The sequence below is a fragment of the Gorilla gorilla genome, chromosome 4, assembly GCF_029281585.2.
Source record: "Gorilla gorilla gorilla isolate KB3781 chromosome 4, NHGRI_mGorGor1-v2.1_pri, whole genome shotgun sequence".
Classification (NCBI taxonomy): Eukaryota; Metazoa; Chordata; class Mammalia; order Primates; family Hominidae; genus Gorilla; species Gorilla gorilla.
Window position 1 is genome coordinate 60740362 of NC_073228.2, and position 24476 is coordinate 60764837.

Below are 24476 nucleotides of genomic sequence, written 5' to 3' on the forward strand. Positions count from 1 at the left end.
ACAGGGTGGGAAGAGGCCAACAACCAGTGGACAGATCATTTAAGGGCGGCTTTGACAAATGCTCTGACTCAAGGAAGCCAGTCGCACCTATGCTCCTGGCAGTCTCCAGACTGTCTGCATGACCCTCTCTCCTGAGCAGTAACTCCTGACCAGAACTTCCCAAGAAAACCTCAGCAAGTGTATAGGTGGATTAAGCACCTCCTGCCTCCTTTGCAACCATCATTCTCCCCTCTGCACCAGCTTATATAAACACAGCTGTATCAGCAGCCCTCCAGCTGCCAACTCTCCTAGAAGATATTTGGCATTTTCCTATTCTGGCTAAAAATAAGTCTCAGGCTCTCCTGGGCATCTGCAGGTGGAGTGCTCATTCTGCCATGCTGGAGTTTTCTTAAGATGCTGTAAGTAAGAAACATGGAATTACTTGTATCATGTTCATGGCAGAAGCTCTGCTCCTTCCCTTGGGAAATGGTCACAAGCATAATCAAAGCTGAAAGGAGCCCTTCTGCCTGTCCCTAAAGGTCTTCACTCACTGGGTACTAACCTCGAACATGGCATCTGCAGACAGAGGGCATGGGTTCAAGTCCCAGTCCTTCTGGTTAGCTAGGTCTGGGACAGGTTCCTTAAACTCCTTTAGTCTTAGTTCTCTTATAATGGGCATGATAGTAATATCTACGCCTCTTGGTTATGACAATTAAATGATATGTGAAAAGGGCTTTGGAAACAGCTCTATAAATGTGCTAATTTTTTTCCTTCTTCTTTTTTTTTTTTTTTTGAGATGGAGTTTCACTCTTATTGCCTAGGCTGGAGTGCAATGGTGCGATCTAGGCTCATCGCAACCTCCGCCTCCCAGGTTCAAGCGATTCTCCTGCCTCAGCCTCCCGAGTAGCTGGAATTACAGACATGCGCCACCACACCTGGCTAATTTTGTATTTTTAGTAGAGACGGGGGTTTCTCCACATCAGTCAGGCTGGTCTCGAACTCCCGACCTCAGGTGATCCGCTCGCCTCAGCCTCCCAAAGTGCTAGGATTACAGGCATGAGCCACCGCACCCAGTCTATTTTTTTCCTTCTTAATACACTCTCCCACCCACCCCCCTTGGACCAACAGGCTCTCATTTATACACTCAACAAACACTCGAGACATTTTAAGAAAAGAAAACTTCAGACCAATATCCCTCATGAACATAGGTTCAGACATTCTTAAAATGTTGGCAAGTCACCTCCAACATATATGAATAGGATAATACATCGTGACCAAATGGGGTTCATCTCAGCACAGCAAGTTGGTTTAACATTTGTAAATCAATGTTGGCTGGGCGTGGTGGTTCATGCCTGTAATCCTAGCACTTTGGGAGGCTGAGGCAGGGAGATTGCTTGAGCTCAGGAATTTGAGACCAGCCTGGGCAACATTATGAGACCTTATAATGAGATTTTGTTTCTAAAATGTCAGCTAGGCGTTGTGGCACACGCCCATAGTACCAGTTACTTGGGAGACTGAGGTGGGAGGATTGCTTTAGCCTGGGTGATCAAGGCTGCAGTGAGCCGAGATCAAGGCTGCAGTGAGCCATGATTGCACCACTGCACTCCAGCCTGGGAGGCAGGGATCCCATCTAAAACAAAACAAAACCAAAAACTATGTTATTTACCATATTAACAGACTGAAGAAGGAAAACTATACGATAATCTCAATAGATGCAGAAAATCATCTGACAAAATTCAACATTTATTTATGACAGAAACTCTGAGGTGGTTGCTGTCCCAGGAACAGCCTGAAGGTGGGCAAAGGGGGAAGGAGGGAGACCAGTTAGAAGCCTAGTCCATCAATCCCAGCTAGAGAAAGACTAGGGAGATAATTGGATCATGACGGTGGTGAGAGGTGGCCACTCTCTAATTATCTAGAAGGTAGGCCCAACAGGATTTGCTAATAGAATGACTGTAGGGAGTGAGGGAAAGAAAGTATCCAATAAGGATGACTAGGATATTTTTGGACTGATCAACTGAAAACCTAAAGTTGTGGTTAATAATGATGGGGAAGATGGTGGGCATAGCAGATTTTGGTGGAATAGATCAAAAGTTTAATTTTGGACATGTTAAGTTTGAGATATACATTCAGCATCCAAGGTAAGGTGTCTAATAGGCAGAGGATATATAAATCTAAAGATAAAGAGAGAGACCATATTTGGGCTCTAAATTTGGGAGGCTTCAGCATATAGTTGGTGTTTAAATTTAGGAGAGAAATAAAATTACCAAAAATCTGAGAAAAGACAGAAAAAAGGTGTCAAGGACTCAGCCCTGTGTCTCTTCACCATTAAGATATCTGATAGAGGAAGATAATCCAGCAAAGAAGCCCGGAAAATAGTGGCCAGTGAGGCAGAAAGAAAACCAGGAGATTGTGGAGGCCAGAAGCAGACAGTGTTCCGAGGAGAAAGGAAATGTGTCAGATGCTCTTGCTGAGGGTAAGACGATGGCTGAGATCAGATGCTCTTGCTGAGTGGTAAGACGATGGCTGAGAACTGATTGTTGAATTTGGCAATGTGGAGGACATTGGAGACCTTTACAAGAGCAGTTTCGGTATGGTAGGGGAGGTAACAAGCTGGGAGGAGTGGCTCAAGACAGAATAGGAACATCAATCTCTTCAAAAATTCTTCCAAAAAATAGAAAAGGGGAGAACACTTCCCAACTCATTCTGTGAGGCCAGTATTACCATGAAAAGTGTTACTTGGGGCCGGGCGCGGTGGCTCACGCCTGTAATCCCAGCATCTTGGGAGGCCGAGGCAGGTGGATCACGAGGTCAGGAGATGGAGACCATCCTGGCTAACACAGTGAAACCCTGTCTCTACTAAAAATACGAAAAATTAGCCGGGTGTGGTGGCAGGCGCCTGTAGTTCCAACTACTCAGGAGGCTGAGGCAGGAGAATGGCGTGAACCAGGGAGGTGGAGCTTGCAGTGAGCCAAGATCACACCACTGCACTCCAGCCTGGGAGACAGAGTGAGACTCCATCTCAGAAAAAAAAAGAAAAGTGTTACTTGGATAAAAAAACTAGACAGTGACATCACAAAAAAACTACACAATGATACACCTTATGCTGTAGATGCAAACATCCTCAACAAAATACTAGCAAACTGAATCTAACAATATATAAAAAGGAGTATATACAATGACCAAATGGGATTTTCCCAGAAATGCAAGATTGGTTCATCATACAAAAATCAATGTAATACACACACTGTATGAATGGAATAAAGGACAAAAAACAAATGATCATTTCAGTAAACGAAAAAAAGCACTTGATAAAATCCAATGTTGCTTCATTATAAATAAAACACTCAACAAACTAGGAAGAGTATTGGTTTAATCTGATAAAAGACATCTATGAAAGACCCACAGCTCAGCCTGGGCAACATGGTGAAACCCTGTCTACTAAAAAATACAAACGTTAGCCGGAGGCTGGGTGCGGTGGCTCACCCCTATAATCCCAGCACTTTGGGAGGCCGAGGCGGGTGGATCGCTTGAGGTCAGGAGTTCAAGACCAGCCTGGCCAACATAGCAAAACCCTGTCTCTACTAAAAATACAAAAATTAGCTGGGCATGGTGGCACATGCCTGTAATCCCAGCTATTTGGGAGGCTGAGACAAGAGAATTGCTTGAACCCGGGAGGGGGAGGTTGCAGTGAGCCGAGATTGCACCACTGTACTGTAGCCTGCATGACACAGCAAGACTTCGTCTCCGGAAAAAAAAAAAAAAAACAACAGAATTAGCCGGGCATGGTGGTGTGTGCCTGTGATCCCAGACACTTGGGGGCTGGGAGGCTTGCTTGAGCCCAGGAGGAGGAGGTTGCAGTAAACGAAGATCACACCACTGCACTCCAGGCTGGATGACAGAGCAAGACCCTGTCTCAAAAAAAAAAAAAAAAAAAAAAAAAGAGAGAGAAAAGCCACAGCTAACCAACAACTTACTACTGAAAAGGCTGAATGTTTTCCCCCTAAGATCAAGAACAAAACAAGGATGTCTGCTCTTGTCATTTGTACTTAACATTGTATTGGGGGGTCTAGGCCGGGCAATTAAAAAAGAAAAATAAATAAAAGACATATACTTTGGAAAGGAAGGAATAAAACTATCTCTAATTGCAGATGACATGATCTTATGTATAGAAAATCCGAGGCCTGGTGTGGTGGCTCACGCCTAATCCCAGCACTTCGGGAGACCAAGGAGGGAGGATAGCTTGAGCCCAGGAGTTGGAGACCAGCCTGGGCAACATGGCAAGACTGTGTTTCCGCCAAAAAAAAAAAAAAAAAAGGAAAAGAAAGAAAGACTAGCCGGGCACAGTGGCTCACACCTGTAATCCTGGCACTTTGGGAGGCTGAGGCGGGTTGATCACCTGAGGTCAGGAGTTCAAGACCAGCCTGACCAACATGGAGAAACCCTGTCTCTACTAAAAATACAAAAAAACTTAGCCAGGCATGGTGGCACATGCCTGTAATCCCAGCTACTTGGGAGGCTGAGGCAGGAGAATCGCTTGAACCCAGGAGGTGGAGGTTGCGATGAGCCGAGATTGCACCATTGCACTCCAGCCTGGGTAACAAGAGCAAAACTCCAAAAAAGAAAGAAAGAAAGAAAGAATAAAAAAGCTGGGTGTGGTGGCCTGTGCCTGTGGTCCCAGTTACTGGGGAGGCTGAACTGGGAGGATCGTGTGAGCCTGGGAGGCAGAGGTTGCAGTGAGCCGAGATCATGCCACTGTACTGCAGCCTGGGCAACAGAGTGAAACCCTGTCATAAAAAAAGAAAAGAAAATAAAAAACATATGCCCATACAAAAACTTGTATATGAATGTTTGTAGCAGCATTATTGATAATAATGAAAAGGCGGAAACAACCCAAAATATCCATAATTTTTTTTTTTTTTTTTTGAGACAGAGTCTTGTTCTGTTGCCCAGGTGATCTCGGCTCACTGCAACCTCCACCTCCTGGGTCCAAGTGACTCTCATGCCTCAGCTTCCCCAGTAGCTAGAATCACAAGCTTGCACCACCACACCTGGCTAATTTTGTATTTTTAGTAGAGACAGGGTTTTGCCATGTTGGCCAGGCTGGTCTCGAAATCCAGCCCCAAGTGATCCGCCTGCCTTGGCCTCCCAAAGTGCTGGGATTACAGGCGTGAACCACCGTGCCCGGCCCAAATATCCATAAATTGATGAACGATAAACAAAATGTGATATTTCCATACAATGAAACATTACTCATCCATGAAAAGGATTGGAATGCTGATACATGCTGATACAACGTTCATACAGATGAATCTTGAAAACGTCATGCAATCTGAAAGGAGCTAGTCACAAAGATCCACATATTGTACGATTCCATTGATATAAAATATTTAGAAGAGGCAAATCCGTAGAGACAGAAAGTAGATTAGTGATTACCAGGGGTTCGGAGAAAGGAGGATTGGGGAGTGACTGCTAATGGGTACAGAGTTTCTTTCGGGAGTGATGAAATGAGATAGTGGTGATGGTTGCACAAGTTTGTGACTGTACTAAAAACCACTGAATTGTACATGCTAAAAAGGTGAATTTTATGGAGTGTGAGCTATATCTCAGGTTCTGAAAAAAGACAGAATAGGAGACACTGAGGAAACTCTTTCAAGCAAGCTATAAAGGGAACAGAAATGCAGACGAAGAGATTTTCTTTTTTCAGATGGGAGAAGTAATGTTTGTTTGTTTGTTTGTTAATAAATCCAGAGGAACACAAATCAAAGATCCAAGAAAGGCAGGGGGAATTGTTGGAGGATGCAGACGACGGAGGCCAGACTCTAATGCGTAAGTGAAGGAGCTGCCTGTGGACAGTTTCTCTGTAGTCACAGAAGGGAAAATATAGCAGATATATGCAAGTCCAGGTAGGTGGGCGTGCACGGGATGAGAACTGGACGAGATTCTCTTCCAAGTGCTCTCCTTCAGAGAGCTTGGTCTGTTTTCCTTCAACATCTTGCTTATAGCCTCCTGTCTCAAAACGTGCCTGCCAAGAAAGTACACTTGCTTCCAAGAAAACAAGCAAGAAAGCAAGCAAACCAATCCCCTAAAATCATCTACCCTGATAGTTTTATTCTTTTCTTTTCCTCAAGACAGAGTCTTGCTCTGTCACCCAGGCACAATCATAGCTCACTGCTGGCCCCAATAGCTTTAAAAAGTGAATTCCAACCAGGTGCACAATGGCTTATGCCTGTAATCCCAGCACTTTGGGAGGCTGAGGCAGGAGGACTGCTTTAGCTCAGGAATTTGAGCCTGGGCAATCTAGCAAGACCTCACCTCTTTTAAAAATTTTTTAAAATTCGTCAGGTGTGGTGGCATGTGCCTGTAGTCCCAGCTTCTTGGGAGGCTGAGGTGGGAGGAGTGCTTGAGCCTCAGAGGGCGAGGCTGCAGTGAACTATGATCATGTCACTGTACTCCCTGCTGGGCAAGAGTGAAAACCCATCTCAAAAAAAAAAATTCCATCTCAAACTGGTCATTCTGAGTTCTTTCAACAATGTTATTTATTTCTATGTTATTTTAATCTATTTTTGAAATTAAATTTTATTATCAAAGAGTAATACTTGCTCAAATAAAATCCAAAAGGTACAGAAAACAAATCTCTCTCCCACCTGTCCCCAGCCCTCCTCCTTGAGGCCAGTTTATTGTATATCCTCTGAGAGGTAGTCTATGCATAACTGCATATTTATCCCTCCTCCTTTTTTATTAATTAATTAATTAATTTATTTATTTATTTTTGAGACAGAGTCTCGCTCTGTCACCCAGGCCGGAGTGCAGTGTTGCGATCTTGGCTCACCGCAAGCTCCACCTCCCGGGTTCAGGCCATTCTCCTGCCTCAGCCTCCCAAGTAGCTGGGACTACAGGTGCCCGCCACCACATCCAGCTAATTTTTTGTGTTTCTTTAGTAGAGACGGGGTTTCACTGTGTGAGTCAGGATGGTCTCAATCTCCTGACCTTGTGATCCACCCGCCTCGGCCTCCCAAAGTGCTGGGATTACAGGCGTGAGCCACCGCGCCTGGCTCCCTCCTCCCTTTTTAAAACCGCAAATAGTATCCAGACTTACCTAGCGTTCTGCATCATGCTGTTGTCACTGAAGATACATCTTGGAGATTGCTTCATATCAGTACATACAGCACTGACACATTAGTTTTCATAACTGCCATGACATCATAGTCCTAAAACATGTTCACAGAGTCCTTGATACTTCTCCTTTCAAGAGGTGGCTCGATTCCCCTCCCCAAACATGTGTGCTGGACTTAGTGACATGCTTCTATAGAACAGAATATGGCAGAAGCAATGATGTGTGCCCTCTGAGACTAGGTCAAACAAGACAGTGCAGCTTCCTCCTGTTTTCTATGTCTTGGGTCACTTGCTCCAGGGTCAGCCAACTGCCATGTCATTCAAGCAGCGCTGTGAAGAGAGGCCCATGTGGTGAGGAGCTGAGGCCTCCTGCCAATGGCTAATGTGCTATCTTGGAAAGGGATCTCCCAGCCCCAGTCAAGCCTTCAGGTGACTGCAGCCCTGGTTGACAGTCTGAATACAATCTAATTAGTGACCTGGAGCCAGAATCACCCAGCTAAATTGCTCCCAAATTCCTGACCCACAGAGACTGTGAGATAACATGTTTATTTTAAGCTGCCAAGTTTTGGAATAATTTGTTATGCAGCTATATATATATTTTATATATATCATATATAATATATATGATATATGATATATATGATATATATATAATATATAATATATAACTTATATATTATATATAATTTATATATTATATATTGTATAATTTATATATTATATATTATAATATTATATATAATTTATATATAATATATATCATAATATTATATATATTATATATATAAAATATTTTTTTTGAGATAGGGTCTTGCTGTGTCACTCAGGCTAGAGAACAGTGGCACAATCTCAACTCACTGCAACCTCTGCTTCCTCGGCTCATGAGATCCTCTCACCTCAGCCCCCTGAGTAGCTGGGACTACAGGCGTGCAGTCCCATACCCGGCTAATTTTTTAACTTTTTGTAGAGATGGATAGAGACCATGTTGCTCAGGCTGGTCTCGAACTCCTGGGCTCAAGTGATCCACCCGCCTTGGCCTCCCAAAGTGCTGGGATTCCAGGTGTGAGCCACTACACCCCACCAGCAATAGATAATTAAGATGCATGTTTAAGATAAATGTGTCCTATCTCCTCCATCATCCCATTTCAATAGGAAAAGCCCTTGGCCAGCCATAAAGCGTGTCATGAATATGAGGTACAATGCTTCCTATCCCATTTTCTCTCCCCAGCTTTCTGATGGCAACCAGCACATACCTCTGAGTTTGTTCAAACCTGTTGCTCTCCAGTAACACAGTGTGGTCTGTGGGTCTTTGAGCCAAGTCTGTGCTGGCCCATCTCATATGCTCCCAGTTAATGACTTCCCCCAGAGATGTTGGTGTTTTCATCAGTACTTCCACCAGCAATTCTCTGGGTCGGTGTCAGAACCATGTAATAATAAGTTTTTGAAATGTTCAGGAAGTGAAGTCGGCTAAGAAAAAAATTTGGCTTTCTGAGCCCTTTCCCATCTCCGCTGATCTGGGCAGGCCTCCCTGCAGTGTGGAGAGGACCTGTCAACTATACTCTGAGAATAAAGATTTCTTTTTTTAAAAAAAAATCTCATCTTTTTCCTGGAGTGGAAAGGCAGCTAATAGCATTCAGATATTTTGAGATGAAACTGTTACCATGGGAATGTTTCCATATCTCTCCCTTAATAATGATGGGTAGAAACAATGAACAGCACAGCTCTTAGAATTCTAGAGATAAAGGAAACAAGGGGAGAAAAATGAAAGCTGGAAAAACAGATCCCCCTAAAGGACTGATTATCTCACTCAAAACTCTGCTCTGGTGCTCTCTAGGTGAATGTGGGGAGTTTGTAGGTCAGCGGTTTTTCTCCAAGGGTCAGGGTTCCCATATAGGAGGGAGATCAGTGATCCTGAGGTGGGTGGGGTGTGATTTTTCAGTAATTGCTGGTAAGGGGGTGAAGCTGGTCTGTCCTTCTGAGGCTCTGTGTGCAGGGTAGGGAGTGGAGGAGGAAAACTGAAGAGCTAACAAATTCAGATGCTTCTAAATACTTCTCCGTCTTTGTCCTGGCAAGAGGTCAAAGCACTTGAGGAACTCCTCCTCCCTAGGGCCTCAGACTGTACCCTGAAAGTAGAAGCATGCTGGCACACATTTTCATCTTGTAGTTCCAGAATTTCCTGTGCTGGACTGTCCTCTACAAGGGCTCAGGGATAATTTCTTAACCAGGAAGGCATCTCCTCCTCCATCCACTGCTTGAAGCACTGTAGGGGTCCCCTCAGGTCATTGTCAGCTGAGCTCCTGTTTCTCTAGGACTTTGAGAAATCAAAGGACAGATGACTCGTTAATGAGCAAAATAATTTATCTCCTGTGACAGGCATTTTACCTTGTCTGCCATAGCCTCATATTTTCTCTCGGAAGGATTTATTTGCCTTTGTTGTTTTTACTTTTTGAGAAGGGTCATCCAAATAGAGCCATCCTGCCTATAAAATGAATGGGAATCCAACCCATTAGCTGAGAATTTAAGAACTCGTGTTGAATGTGTCAGGATAGGCAGATTGGGTATCCCCTTATTGTAAGCACCCCTTAAATATCTCAAAGATGAAAGAAATGGATACCATCCCACCAAGCACCCCTGCACACTGTGAACTCACCTAAGGTGAGAACTGCCTGCTCACCGAAATCTTTATCTGTCAATTCCCCGCCTCCACCCCTGACCTCAGTTTGCTTGGAATGTCAGCATCTAGGGATTTCTTTTTTGTTCTTGAGATCTTTAGTTAAAATACAACATAAGCAGCACTTGAACTGTTTCTTGGTGGTAGCAGCTGAAAGCTAATCTTTATAGGAATGTAGCTTAAGGAGCAGAAACCGTGTTGGGTTGGGTGAACAACTAGAGAACTAAGTGTCTTCTTTCTCTGAAGCATCTACTGAAGCAATACATATGGTTGTCCCTGTCTCTCACACCCTCCGGAACCCACATTTTCTGTTCTAAAATTTGTGATCCACAAAGAGAAAAGCAGTTTAAACATTTGATCTAGCATAAATATAAGCTCAGCAGAGGGAGCGCGGCAAGAGGTTCTAAACATAGGTGGCTCCACAGCACAGAGAAACCAGCCAGGAGACACCCAGGCAAGCGTCCTTGGCTGACTTTCCAGGTCCCTTGGCTTTGGGCTTTCCATGGTCCTGACCACATAAGGAAGGCTCTCTCTGCCGGTGACAGGCATCTCCCAATTCTTTCTCGCTGACTGCTGCGCTAGTAGGTCCTCTTCATTTGGGCTTGGGAGGTCATTTTTGGCAAACAGTAACTCTCACTCCCAAAACGTGGATCCTAAAATGTGGAAGAATCCTGATGACAATGTAAGATGCTACAGCTGCACCTGGCTGGTGGCAGAGTTATAATCTGGTACATGTTTCAGCTGCCACTTACACATAACAGGTGAGCAGAGCGTTCATGCTGCTTGAAATGAACACCTATTCTGTTCCAAGCACATTATTACACAGCATATTTTTTCAAATTCAGCTGTACTTTGACAGTTTTTATAGAAAGTATGTATCTCAATTTTTACATACCAAACTGGAGGAAATTTATCCAGTGAAGTGATTACTGATCTCCAGCCCCAGAAGCGTGAGGCACACAGGTACCTGAATTCTTTCAGGCCAAATGAAACTAACTAAATATTCTTTATGTATGAATTGTTATGGGGCAAGGTGAACACCACCTCCTCCATAAAAGCTTTCTGGGAGCTCCTCAACAGCAGAAAATCTCCCCTCTGCTCGAATTCCCATTGCACTTTTTTTTTTTTTTTTTGAGATGGAGTCTCGCTCTTTCGCCCAGGCTGTAGAGCAATGGCGTGATTTCGACTCACTGCAACCTCCACCTCCCAGGTTCAAGCGATTTTCCTGCCTCCTCAGCCTCCCGAGTAGCTGGGATTACAGGCGTCTGCCATCATGCCCGGCTAATTTTTGTATTTTTGTCGAGATGGAGTTTCACCATGTTGGCCAGGCTGGTCTTGAACTCCAGACCTCAGGTGATCCACCTGCCTCGGCCTCCAAAGGTGCAGGGATTACAGGCGTGAGCCACCGCGCCTGGCCTGCACTTGATTTTATCTCTTATAGGTCTTAGTTTTCTACCTATAGTAGATACTTATTTACATATTACCTCTCCCTATTGTATTGGAAGATCTTTGAATCAGGCATCTCCCCCATAACTATTTCATCTCTATTTCTCACCACATACAGCCCAGCACTTTATACAAAGGAGGCTCCAAGTACATGTTTCTGAAGGAAAGAATGACCAAGCAGAACAGAATCCCTTGTGATAAACTAAGTGTAGCAGTAGAAGAGAGATCACTGAGCCCTGGCCAAGAGGCCTAGTTGACCAGACGACTTGAAGAAAGGCTCAGACCCCAAGTCTGAGGCCTGTGACCCCTGGGTCTGAATTGTGCAAGTCCCTGACATTGTGTCATTGATTTTGTGGACGCACTTCCCCACAGCTCAGTTGTTGGAGCCAGCTCTGCAGGAAATATTTTGGTTGTCCTTTAGCTTTATTTCCTCACTCAGTCCAATAAGCTGCACTGACTTTCATAGAGTTTTAAGGCAAATGGCTTAAAGTTCATTTATTTGTCCATTTACTCATTGATTCAAAACATATTTACTGAGCATCGACTATGTACCAAGTATTGTTCTAGGCCCTGAATATAAAGTGGTGATTAAGACAGTCATAGACCTACTCTTTTTTTTATTTTCATTTTTTATTTTTTGAGATGGAGTTTTGCTCTTATTGCCCAGGCCAGAGCACAACGGCACGATCTCGGCTCACCATAACCTCCGCCTCCAGGTTCAAGCAATTCTCCTGCCTCAGCCTCCCGAGTAGCTGGGATTACAGGCATGCACCACCATGCCTGGCTAATTTTGTATTTTTATTAGAGACGGGGTTTCTCCATGTTGGTCAGGCTGGTCTCGAACTCCTGACCTTAGGTGATCCACCCACCTCAGCCTCCCAAAGTGCTGGGATTACAGGCGTGAGCCACCGCGCCCGGCCCAAAGCCCTATTCTTATAAAGCCTACATTGAAGCAGGAGGGAGACCCTCAACAAATGAAGGAGCACACATGGAAAAGGAAGGAAGGGAGGGAGAGAGGGAACGAGAGAGGGAGGGAGGGAGGATGGAAGGGAGGGAGGGAGGAAGGAAGGGAGTAAGGGAGGGAGAGAGGATGGGAGGGAGGGAGGGAGAGGGAACGAGAGAGGGAGGGAGGATGGAAGGGAGGGAGGGAATGAGAGAGGGAGGGAGGGAGGATGGAAGGGAGGGAGGGAGGAAGGAAGGGAGTAAGGGAGGGAGAGAGGATGGGAGGGAGGGAGGGAGAGGGAACGAGAGAGGGAGGGAGGATGGAAGGGAGGGAGGGAATGAGAGAGGGAGGGAGGGAGGATGGAAGGGAGGGAGGGAGGAAGGAAGGGAGTAAGGGAGGGAGAGAGGATGGGAGGGAGGGAGGGAGAGGGAACGAGAGAGGGAGGGAGGGAGAGAGGGAACGAGAGAGGGAGGGAGGATGGAAGGGAGGGAGGGAGGGAATGAGAGAGGGAGGGAGGGAGGATGGAAGGGAGGTAACGAGATAGGATGAAAGGGAGGGAGGGAGGGAGGATGGCTGGTGGTGAGATGCTGACAATCAAGGTGATGTCAGATAGAGTTTTTGTTTGTTTGTTTTGAGACAGAGTCTCGCTTTGTCGCCCAGGCTGGAGTAGGTGGTGTGATCTCAGCTCACTGCAACCTCTGCTGCCTGGGTTCAAGTGATTCTCCTGCTTCAGCCTCCCGAGTGGCTGGGATTACAGGCACCCGCCACCATGCCCAGCTAATTTTTGTATTTTTAGTAGAGACAGGGTTTCACCATGTTGGTCAGGCTGGTCTTGAACTCCTGGCCTCAAGTGATCCACCTGCCTCAGCCTCCCAAAGTGCTGGGATTACAGGTGTGAACCACCACACTCGACTGTCACATTGAGTTTCTAGATGGTTTCTTTACACGATCTGGAAAGGCTCCACTTTGAGGAGGTAACATTTAAACTGAGATGTAAGTGACAAGCATGAGGCAGCTTTTTAAAAAAAGAGGGAAGAGTGTTTCAAGCAGAGAATAGCCAGTGCAAAGGCTCTGAAGGAAGCAGGCAATAGGTCTGGAAACAGTGAGTTCAGAGAAGCAGGCAAGGAACAGCGCAGTCCGGTTTTAAAAAGCAGGACAAGGGCAAGGCGTGGTGGCTCACACCTGCAATCCCAGCACTTTGGGAGGCCGAGGCAGGCAGATCACAAGGTCAGGAGATCGAGACCATTCTGGCTAATGTGGTGAAACCCCGTCTCTACTAAAAATACAAAAAATTAGCCGGGCGTGGTGGTGGGCGCCTGTAGTCCTAGCTACTCGGGAGGCTGAGGCAGGAGAATGGCGTGAACCTGGGAGGTGGAGCTTGCAGTGAGCCGAGATCGCACTACTGCACTCCAGCCTGGGCGACAGAGCGAGACTCCGTCTCAAAAATAAATAAAATAAATAAATAAATAAATAAAATAACAAATAAAAAAGCAGGACAAGGAGACTGGGTTTTATTTAAGTGTGACAGGAAGATAATGAAAGAATTTAAGTGTAGGGGTGGCAAGATGGCTGCTTAAAGAGAATGGATTTTGGAAGGAAAAGAAGAAACTGGGAAACTGCTGCAGCCGTTAGGAGGTTATCCTGCATTTATTCCAGGTGGGAAGTCGTGATGGGCTGGCCCCGGGTGGTAGGAGTGGAGATGGAGATAAGTGGACAGATACATGTATTGGAAGTAGAGTCAACAGGACAGGGACGATCGGGAAAGGGGCAGTTACTGCTGGGTACGAAGGGTTCTGTTTAAGGTGCTTCAGATATCCATGAAGAAACAACAGGCAAGAAACTAGAATCAGTTGGCTGGGGGCGGTGGCTCACGCCTGTAATCCCAGTACTTTGGGAAGCTGAGGCAGGCAGATCACCTAAGGTCAAGAGTTTGAGACTAGCCTGGCCAACATGGCAAAACTCCATCTCTACTAAAAATACAAAAAATTGGCTGGACGTGGTAGCGGGCGTCTGTAATCCCAGCTACTTGGGAGGCTGAGACAGGAGAATTGCTTGAACCCGGGAGGTGGAGGTTACAGTGAGCCGAGATCGCGCCATTGCACTCTAGCCTGGGTGACAGAGCAAGATTATGTCTCAAAAAAAAAAAAAAAAAAAGAAAAAAGAAAGAAAAGAAAAAGAAAAAATAAACTAGAAGCAGAGTGTGGATTTCTGGAATCAGGTCAGGGCTGGTGATAGCAATTTAGGAGTTGCAGCTGGATTGTATTTAAAGTCCAGGGGCTGCTAGTAGCAACGAGCTACACCTAATGCCAGAATCTTTGTTTCTAAATAACCATTCTCTAATCAAAGGAACCAGAGTTCCTGGAGAAATGGTTGATGCTGGGACAAGGGCAAGTAAAGTACAGGATGAGGATGGGAAGTAAACAAGTTGCTTGGAACATCTTGTGATGCCTAGAAATAAGGAAGTGCTCAGAAATAATGGGGCACATGTTGACGGGTGCAGGGGCCAGCTTGAAGGAGCTCCTGATGGCCCAATCTGGGATAAGAACAGGATGAGCAAAACTGAACAACAAAATAAATAACAATAGTAATGTGTTATGGAGGCCGGGCGCAGTGGCTCACGCCTGTAATCCCAGCACTTTGGGAGGCCGAGGTGGGCGGATCACGAGATTAGCAGATCGAGACCAGCCTGACCAACATGGTGAAACCTCATCTCTACTAAAAATATAAAAATTAGCTGGGCGTGGTGGCACATGCCTGTAGTCCCAGCTACTCAGGAGGCTGAGGCAGGAGAATCACTTGAACCGGGAGGCAGAGGTTGCAGTGAGCCGAGATCACGCCACTGCACTCCTGCCTGGGTGACAGAGTGAAACTCCATCTCAAAAAAAAAAAAAGAAAAGAGTAATGTGTTATGACCCATAGGATAAAGTAAATAGTAAATATCCATCATATAAATAAATATCAAATAAATAAATAAGTCAATGGGGGACGGACACTCTTCTCCTTTACTGTATAACTCCAATTAATAAATACAGGGGGAATAACTGAAGTAGAAAATTGGGAAATACTGCAGTAATAGATGTTCTGGGCAAGATCAACAATTGTCAAAACCACAGCGACACCATTTCACACTCACTGTTAAATAGTTACAAAAACCAAGACAGGTAAGTGTTGGTGAGGAAGTGGAGGAACTAGAACCCTCACATATTGCTGGTGAAAATGTGAAATGTGCGGCCACTTTGGAAAACAGCTTGGCTTTTCCTCAAAATATTAAACACAGAGTTACTCAATGACCCAGCCATTCCATTCCCAGGTATACACCCTAGGGAAATGAAAATATACATCCACACCAAAACTTGTACACAGAAAAACAAAACACAAAATGAAAATGAAAAAACCAACTTGTGCACAAATGTTCATAGCAGCATTATTCATAACAGTAAAAAATTAGAAATAATCCCAATGTCCATCAACTGAAGAATGGATAAACAAAATATGACATATCCATACAAGGGAATATTATTCAGCAGTAAAAAGGAGTAAAGTACTGGTATATGCTACAAAACAGATGAGTCTTGAAAACTTTATGCTAAGTGAAATAAGCCAGTCACAAAAGGCCACAGGCTGTACGATTCCATTTATAAGAAATACCCCAAAGGAGCAAGTCCTATGATTACTTTTGTAACTTTGTTTTTAATGTTTCAAATTATTTCAACATAAAAAGTTTAAAAATCAGGGTCAGGCACGATGGCTCAAGCCTGTAATCCCAGAACTTTGGGAGGCTAAGGTGGGCTGATTGCTCAAGCCCAAGAGTTAGAGACCAGCCTGGGCAACGTGGCGAAACCCTGTCTCTACAAAAAAATATGAAAGTTAGCCTGGCATGGTGGTGCACATCTGTAATCCCAGCTACTCAGGAGGAGGAGGTGGGAGAATGGCTTGAACTCAGGAGGTGGGGGTTGCAGTGAGCCGAGATTGAGCCACTGCACTCCAGCCTAGGCAACAGAGCGAAACCCTGTCAAAAAAAAAAGTTAAAAAATCAAAATCAAGGTGCTGAATGAGATCACCTAGAGACAAAGTCTAGACAAGAAGGATAAGGAAACTCAGGACAGAACCTTGGGGTACTCGAGTATCCTAGAGGTTGAGCAGAGGTCGGGCAGCCCACAAGACTGAGAAAGGAGCCAGTGAAATAAGGAAACTCATCTGTTTGTGCTGCCTGCCAAGACAATAGGGGTGAGGGACATTTTATTGGCCCCTGCTATGGTCTGAATATATCCCCCCCACCCCAATTTCTTATGTTGAAATCCTAACCTCCAAGGTGACAGTATTAGGTGAGGCCTTTTGGGAGGTGATTAGGCCATGAGGGTAGAGCCCTCATGAATGGGATTAGTTGCCCTTATAAAATAGGCCCAAGGGAACTTTTTGCCCCTTCTACCATGTAAGGACACAGTGAGAAGGTGACATCTATGAGCCAGGAATCGAGCCCTCACAAGACACTGCATCTGCTGGTACCTTAATCTTGGACCTCCCAGCCTCCAGAACTGTGAGAAATAAATTAGTGTTGTTTATAAGCTGCCCAGTTTATGGTATTTTGTTACATTGTTATGGCAGCCTGAATAGGCTAAGACAGCTCCAATACTCAAGAGAATCAAGACATTTCTCAGATACATATAGGAGAAAAAACTGGCTGCCACCCATGCCTCTCCCACTCTCCAGACACAGTGGTGCAGCTCTGCTCAAGTGCAGGAGGAAGGGCAGAGGGTTGCCATCCTGTGGGTCTTTATATGGGATGCAGACCTCCTATTCTCCTGACAAGGGGAAGGGGAAATAACACCCCCCAGGAACAGATCTCAGTAAATGTGCACAATCCCAATCTTCATTGTTTAGGAGAGAAACAGAAAGTTCAAGTAACTTGCACATAGAATGTGGCAAAGTTGGGATTTAAACTCAGATCTTAGCTCTTAAGTCAATCCTTTACTACTCCCCAACCCATAATCTAGTGAATTTCCACTACCACTAAGAGATCATTTAGCTTCCAGGGCTGCTAGTCAGTTCTTTCCACATGGACTCAGTGACTGAGTAAAGCTGCTTCTCAAGAAAGGGTTGTGTAAATCAAGAAAATGAAATTACAGGCCAGGTGCGGTGGCTCACGCCTGTAATCCCAGCACTTTGGGAGGCCGAGGTGGGTGGATCACGAGGTCAATAGATCGAGACCATCCTGGCCAACATGGTGAAACCCCATCTCTACTAAAAATACAAAAATTACCCAGGTGTGGTGGCATACACCTGTAGTCCCAGCTACTTGGGAGCCTGAGGCAGGAGAAAGGCTTGAATCTGGGAGGCAGAGGTTGCAGTGAGCCGAGATTGTGTCACTGCACTCCAGCCTGCCAATACAGCAAGACTCCATCTCAAAAAAAAAAAAAAAAGATGAAATTACAAATAAACAGATTGGTATACATCCCCCTAGGTACTCTAAGAGTAGGCAAGTGCATGACAGGCAGGTGCAAAGGTCCAGTACTTAGTTCAGTACTGGGTAGGATGGAGACAGGTTAGCTTCCCCAGGTTCAGTTCCTTGGGGTCAGGGAAAAGGACATTTGCTGAGACCTGACTAGTATATCCCTCCCCTGCTTAACACTCTTTAATGGAATCTCTAGAGAGGGAAAGAGAGGATCACTGGACAAAGCACAGGTGAGGGCAGGGGTGCCATACTGTGCACAGGGGGATGAAGTGGATAGATGAGCACTAAATGCCAAGGCTCAGCTCCTGGATGCTGACAGCCAGGACTTGGCCCTCCTTGAGACCTAAAGGATGAAGAGCTGGGAGGACAGGCTTCTAGAGAGAAAGCATCTGCAAAGGGCTCAAGAGAATGAGCAAGGTACATTCTTAGAACTGAAGGAAGTTCTCTGTGGTTAGACTGTAGTAGGATAGGGAGAGTGCAGATTTGGCTGCAAAGGTCTGGGTCTGGGTCTGCAGGGCCTTGAGATTTGAACTGGAATTTTCCTAGGGGAAAGAGGGAGACATGGAAGGGGTTGTTCTATTGTTTTACCAAAATTATTCATATGTATAATTTCTCTTAAAAATTTTAACCACTGTACTGCTAGCAAATTTATAGTTTTGTTGCCCCCAAAGATTGTAACCTCTTTGACTCCTTCAATATCTACTGCAGCAGTTCTCAAACCTTCACATGCATCTGAATCGCAGGGCAGGGTAGGGGGTGGGTAGTGGTGATGGTTGTTAACACAGATTTTGCTGGGTCCCATCCTCCAAGTTTCTGAGGCCTCAGAGTCTTGGAGGTCTGGGGTGGGGGTGGGGGAAGGGCTATTGCAAATCGTATTTCTTACAAATTCCCAGGTGATGTGATCACACTTTGAGAATCTAGGGGAAAAGTAAGAGATGTAAGAGGGGCTGGGCGTGGTGGTTCACGCCTGTAATCCCAGCACTTTTGGGAGGTCAAGGAGGGCGGGTCATCTGAGGTCAGGAGTTTGAGACCAGCCTGGCCAACGTGGTGAAACCCCGTCTCTACTAAAAATACAAAAATTAGACGGGCGTGGTGGTGGGCACCTGTAGTCCCAGCTACTCGGGAGGCTGAGGCAGGAGAATCGCTTGAACCCAGGAGGTGGAGGTTGCAGTGAGCTGAGATCGTGCCATTGCACTCCAGCCTGGGCGACAAGAGTGAGACTCCATTTCAAAAAAAAAAAAAAAAAGAAAAGAAAAAAAGATGTAAGAGGAAGTCAGTAAAAAGTGTGGTGAATGTGTGAAGACATATTCAGCCACTCATTCTCTAGATGGTATATAGAAGTGGCTGGATGCCACTGGAATTATAGAAATCCTGGAGGCAGATTACAGAAGCAGAGATGAAAAATGTTAGTGACAAAATTTTATTCTAGGAGTTCTCCCCCATCAAAGCCCCTGACACAAGTACTTTTCCATTTATAAAATGTGAATAAATTTTAAGAGTATTTTTTCAAAATTAACAAGAACAATTAAAAATCATAAAGAGTGCTTTTCAAAGAGTAGTTATATCCTTACTTCTCCTCAGTTATCTGTACCTGAAATAAACCTAATCACGTGTCTGCACTCCTCTCAATAGACACATCAATTACCTAGTGACAGCTAGCAGAAATGAAGGCAGAATGCCTCGGAGGAAATGAAAGGCTTCCAGAAAATTTGCTTTGCCAACTTTAACCCTTTTTAGTTATAGATATGTCAAAACTGTTTAGTGGGGTTTTTCTTTCTTTCTCTTTTTCCCCTTAGGCCTGTTTTTTTGTTGTTGTTATTGTTTTTCACAGACTATATTGCAAATTTACCAAAGGTAGGAACAAAAGCCCAGTCGTTAGGTTGGCTCCTACAGTGGAAGGAGTACCAAACTGGGAATCAAGATACCTAGGTTCCAGTCCTAGCTCGAGGACAAACTAATACTGTGGCTTTGAGTAAGTCACTTCTTGCTGTCACCCAGGCTGGAGTTCAGCGATTTAGGCACACTGCAACCTCCGCCTCCTGGGTTCAAGCAATTCTCCTGCGTCAGCCTCCAGAGTAGCTGGGACTACAGGCACCTGCCACCATGCCTGGCTAATTTTTTGTATTTTTAGTAGAGACGGGGTTTCACTATGTTAGCCAGGATGGTCTCGATCTCCTGACCTCGTGATCCTCCTGCCTCGGCCTCCCAAAGTGCTGGGATTACAGGCGTGAGCCTCTGCACCGAGCTGTCACTTCTCGCCTTTTTGTGCTCCCTGTATGCTATGAAAGTATGGAGTTGGACAGATGACCTTTATACTATGTAAGCTATTTAAGGTCTGAAATTTTGGCTTTAAAATTTAAAGAAATAAGAAGCATGATCACATGTTCATGCACACAAGGGGGTAAATTCCCCAGATAACTAGAGTTCAAACTAAACATTCTCGTGGGATTCCTTTACTTTCCATGTATGCCAATTATACAACTGGAAAACTGAAAACAAGCATGGGTAAAGTGCCAAAAGAACAGTTCCACGTGAGTCCTCAGAAGAAGTGGAATTGATGCTCCCTTTACCTTCTAAGCATCAAACTGCTCTTTGAGGTTAACCCCACGTTGGCCGGTGCACCGTGCTCTTATAAACAATATGATCAGTAAAAGTGAAAAAAATCAAACAACTCCTACATCCACTCTTAGTCTTCATACAAACAAAACATGACTACAGTATTTTTAAGTTCTTCATAGTATTGAACCTTTTCACATTCCAAAACAATCAGGTAATTTTTAAAAATCATTAGTAAATGCTGCTGTGCATTTACTACTATATTTTCATCCATTACAGGGGACGTTTATCAAATCTGGCTCACTGTCAGTTTCTGTAAAGCATGTGAATGGTTTCCACTTTTCTTTTTTTGAGATGGAGTCTTGCTCTGTCACCCAGGCTGGAGTGCAATGGTGTGATCTCGGCTAACTGCAACCTCTGCCTCCTGGAGTCAAGTGATTCTCCTGCCTCAGGCTCCCGAGTAGCTGGGATTACAGGCATGCCCCACCACGTCTGGCTAATTTTTGTATTTTTAGTAGAGAAGGGGTTTCATCATGTTGGACCGGCTGGTCTCAAACTCTTGACCTCAGGTGCCCGCCTCAGCCTCCCAAAGTGCTGGGATTACAGGTGTGAGCCACCGCGCCTGGCTAGTTTCCACATTTTTAGACGGTTAAGAAAATCAAAATAAGAATATTTTCTGGTACATAAAAATGATACAAAACTCACATTTTTGTGTCCATAAATAAAGTTTCATTAGAATGAAGTAATTCATTTGCTTATATATTGTCTATGACTGTTTTCATGCTACAACAGAGTTGAGTAGTTGTGAAAGTCTCAAATATTTACTATCTGGCCCTTTGCAGAAAAAGTTTGAGACTTATAACTTAAACTGCAGTATACACATTCATGTCATCCTAATAAAACTCCTAAGGGTTGATTATAATACACTTATACGGGCCGGGCACGGTGGCTCCCGCCTGTAATCAATCCCAGCACTTTGGGAGGCCAAGGTGGGCAGATCACTTGAGGTCAGGAGTTCGAGACCAGCCTGGCCAACATGGTGAAACCGCATCTCTACTAAAAATACAAAAATTAGCTGGGCATGGTGGCAGGCACCTGTAATCCCAGCTACTCGGGAGGCTGAGGCAGGAGAATCATTTGAACCTGGGAGGTGGAGGTTGCGGTGAGCTGAGATGGCGCCATTGCACTCCAGCCTGGGCAACAAGAGCGAAACTCCGTCTCAAAAAAATAAAAAACACTTATATGTAAACTATAAATAGGAAAATGCTGAAAGAGAAACACACTGTTCTTGCGGAATTTGGAATTTTCAATGTATGAAAACGATACTGGCAATTCCTCCTTGTGTGTACACAGCTGACATTCAGCTTTCAAACCCAAAAGGACTAACAATCTCTCGATTTCGCCATTGGACCTCTGCAACTGTCTATGCTAAAGAAGATAAAATTGGCCGGGCGTGGTAACAAAAATTAGCTGGGCATGGTGGCACATGCCTGTAATCCCAGCTACTCAGGAGGCTGGAGGCAGGAGAATCACATGAAGCCGGGAGGCAGAGGTTTCAGTGAGCCGAGTGGCACCATTGAGAGACTCTGTCTCAAATAAAATAAAATCTTGCCTTCTGGTAAGATACTTTCTGAACCCAAAATATCTGGGACAAATGGTCTGACAAGTCTGAGTGCCATGGGAGCAAGAGGATATTTTATGAAACTGAGATGCACTAGAGAAACCTGAGATACACAGCTGTGATACTCACAGGTCAGACTTCCACAGAGCTGAGGGCCAAGCAGGTTAACAGACACTCGCTCTCACTGACAGCAATGTTTGATAAAAAGAGTTAAAAAGACATGAATTACTTGCAACCTTAGGGGTTTAAATAATTGTGTTATTGGACTGTGAATCTGGGGATAAAGGCATTGGAAAGGTCAAGCTGCCTGCATGGGTCATTCTCATACTGTGAACATTAAATTTAGCATCTTGACGTGGTATTTCTCAAAAAGTATCTAGTCCCAAATCAGTTTCCTAAAAACACGTGGACTGTGAAAGTATGATTTAGGAATCTGGTATGTTGGTTAAAAAAATAAATAAAAAATAAGATGTATTAAAGTATGAAGTCAAATAAACATGTTAATGGAACTAGATTACACACTTATTTTTAGGATTTGCACATATATTTTAAAGGCATCTTTGTACTGACTTTTACTAGTGCAATTCAGACAAAAGGGGCATCAAAACTAACCTAACAGCCAATGATAGGCAAAAAAAAAAAAAAAAGCCAACCCCAGGTGCATTTTGAGGGCCTGTTTAGGAAAGAATTATGCTCTACCACAGAGATCGGGCACTTACATCTGCATCCCTCTCTTTATTCATTATTCAGCTGCCTTCATAGATTGGGAAAGTTCTCATTTCATTCAAGACTGGCTCATCAGTATAGTTTTTTTTTTTTTTTTTTTTTTTTTTTGAGACAGGGTCTCACTCTTGCCCAGGCTGGAGTGCAGTGGTGTGATCTCAGCTCACTGAAACCTCCACCTCCTGAGTTCAAGGAATTCTCCTGCCTCAGCCTCCTGGGTAGCCGAGATTATAGGCGCGTGCCACCAGGCCCGGCTTTTTTTTTTTTTTTTTTTTGTATTTTTAGTAGAGACAGCGTTTCACCGTGTTGGTCAGGCTGGTCTCAAACTCCTGACCTCAAATGATCCGCCCGCCTTGGTCTCCTAAAGTGCTGGGATTACAGGCATGAGCCACTGTGCCCGGCCTCATCAGTATATTTCTTCTTTGGTGCCTTCCCCTGGCAGGTGATGTGCATATATGCACTGATACTCAAAGTCCTCCTACCACTTTCATAGGCCATTTCAGAATGGTCATGTGCTCCCCAAATTCCTAACATCGGAGCCCACTCCTACCGTAGCATTATCAGTGCCAACAATGCAAGAAATTGCTCATTTTTTGGTCAAATGTGAAAGAGAAAGACATGAATAGCAAGAAGCAACAGATCCCTGATATACTAAGGCTAAGTTACTACATTATGCTAGGACTACAAACCTTCAAAGCAATGCTTCTTCACACAACTGCCTTATTATTCATTAAGGCACTGCAGCAAATGGCCTCAGAATTGCCCATTTGAAAGACAATGCTGAGGAGCTAGTGGCCTCGCAGATTCCAGGCGATTTGAGCTCTAGCTAGGACGCAAGGCAATTCGAGCTCCAGCTAGGATGATCGAGGTTGTTTGCAACGACCGTCTGGGGAAAAAGGTCCACGTTAAATGCAACACGGACGATACCATCGGGGATCTTAAGAAGCTGATTGCAGCCTAAACTGGCACCCGTTGGAACAAGATTGTCCTGACGAAGTGGTACACAATTTTTAAGGACCATGTGTCTCTGGGGGACTATGAAATCCACAATGGGATGAACCTGGAGCTTTATTATCAAAAGATGAGAATCCTCATCTTCCTGCTGCCCCACTCTCCTCTACCATCCTCACCCCGCACACTGGGATAGATGCTTGTTTGTAAAAACTCACCTTAATAAATACTTAGATGTTGAAAAAATAAAAATAAAAAATAAAAGACAATGCTTTGGGAAGCTGAGGCAGGCGGATCACCTGAGGTCAGGAGTTTGAGACCAGCCTGGCCAACACGGTGAAACCCCGTCTCTACTAAAAAAAAAAAAAAAAAAAATTAGCCGGGCATGGTGGTGGGCGCCTGTAGTCCCAGCTACTCGGGAGGCTGAGGTTGCAATGAGCCATGATTGTGCCACTGCACTCTAGCCTGGGCGACAGAGCAAGACTCTGTCTCAAAAGAAAAAAAAAAAAAGACAATCCAACTGGTGTAAAGTGAAAGATCTCCTTTCGACTCTCAAGTTCCTATTTTCTTTATTTCTCCTTAGTACTCTTAAAACTTGCATCTCCTGAGTAAACTGTAAAAGCCAGAAAAAGCCTTTTCTTGTGTTCACATTATTTTCTCACATTCACTAGTCTCTAAAGTGGATGCAAAATGAAGAAAAATAGGCCAGGCCTGGTGGCTCATACTTATAATCCCAGCTCATACCTATAATCCCAGGCAGAAGATCACTTGAGCTCTGGAGTTTGAGACCAGCCTGTGCAACAGAGTGAGACCTCATCTCTACTAAAAAATTTTTTAAAAAATTAGCCAGGTGTGGTGGCACATGCCTGTAGCCCCGGCTACTTGGAGGCTGAGGAGGGTGGATTGCTTGAGCGCACAAGGTCAAGGTTGCAGTGAGCTGTGATTACGCCCCTGCATTCCAGCCCTGGCAACAGAGCAAGACTCTGTCTCCAAAAGAAAGAAAAACCCATATGTGCCT

The 24476-nt window shown here is 44.7% G+C and overlaps 1 protein-coding gene and 1 pseudogene across 3 annotated transcripts in view; one reads left to right on the top strand and one right to left on the bottom strand.

Moving 5' to 3' along the window:
• Positions 1–24476, bottom strand: part of RHOT1 (ras homolog family member T1) — a 111428-nt gene that overhangs the window by 1892 nt on the left and 85060 nt on the right. The gene's annotated exons all lie outside the window — the stretch shown is intronic.
• On the top strand, positions 23350–23654 carry LOC109026762 (ubiquitin-like protein 5; annotated as a pseudogene).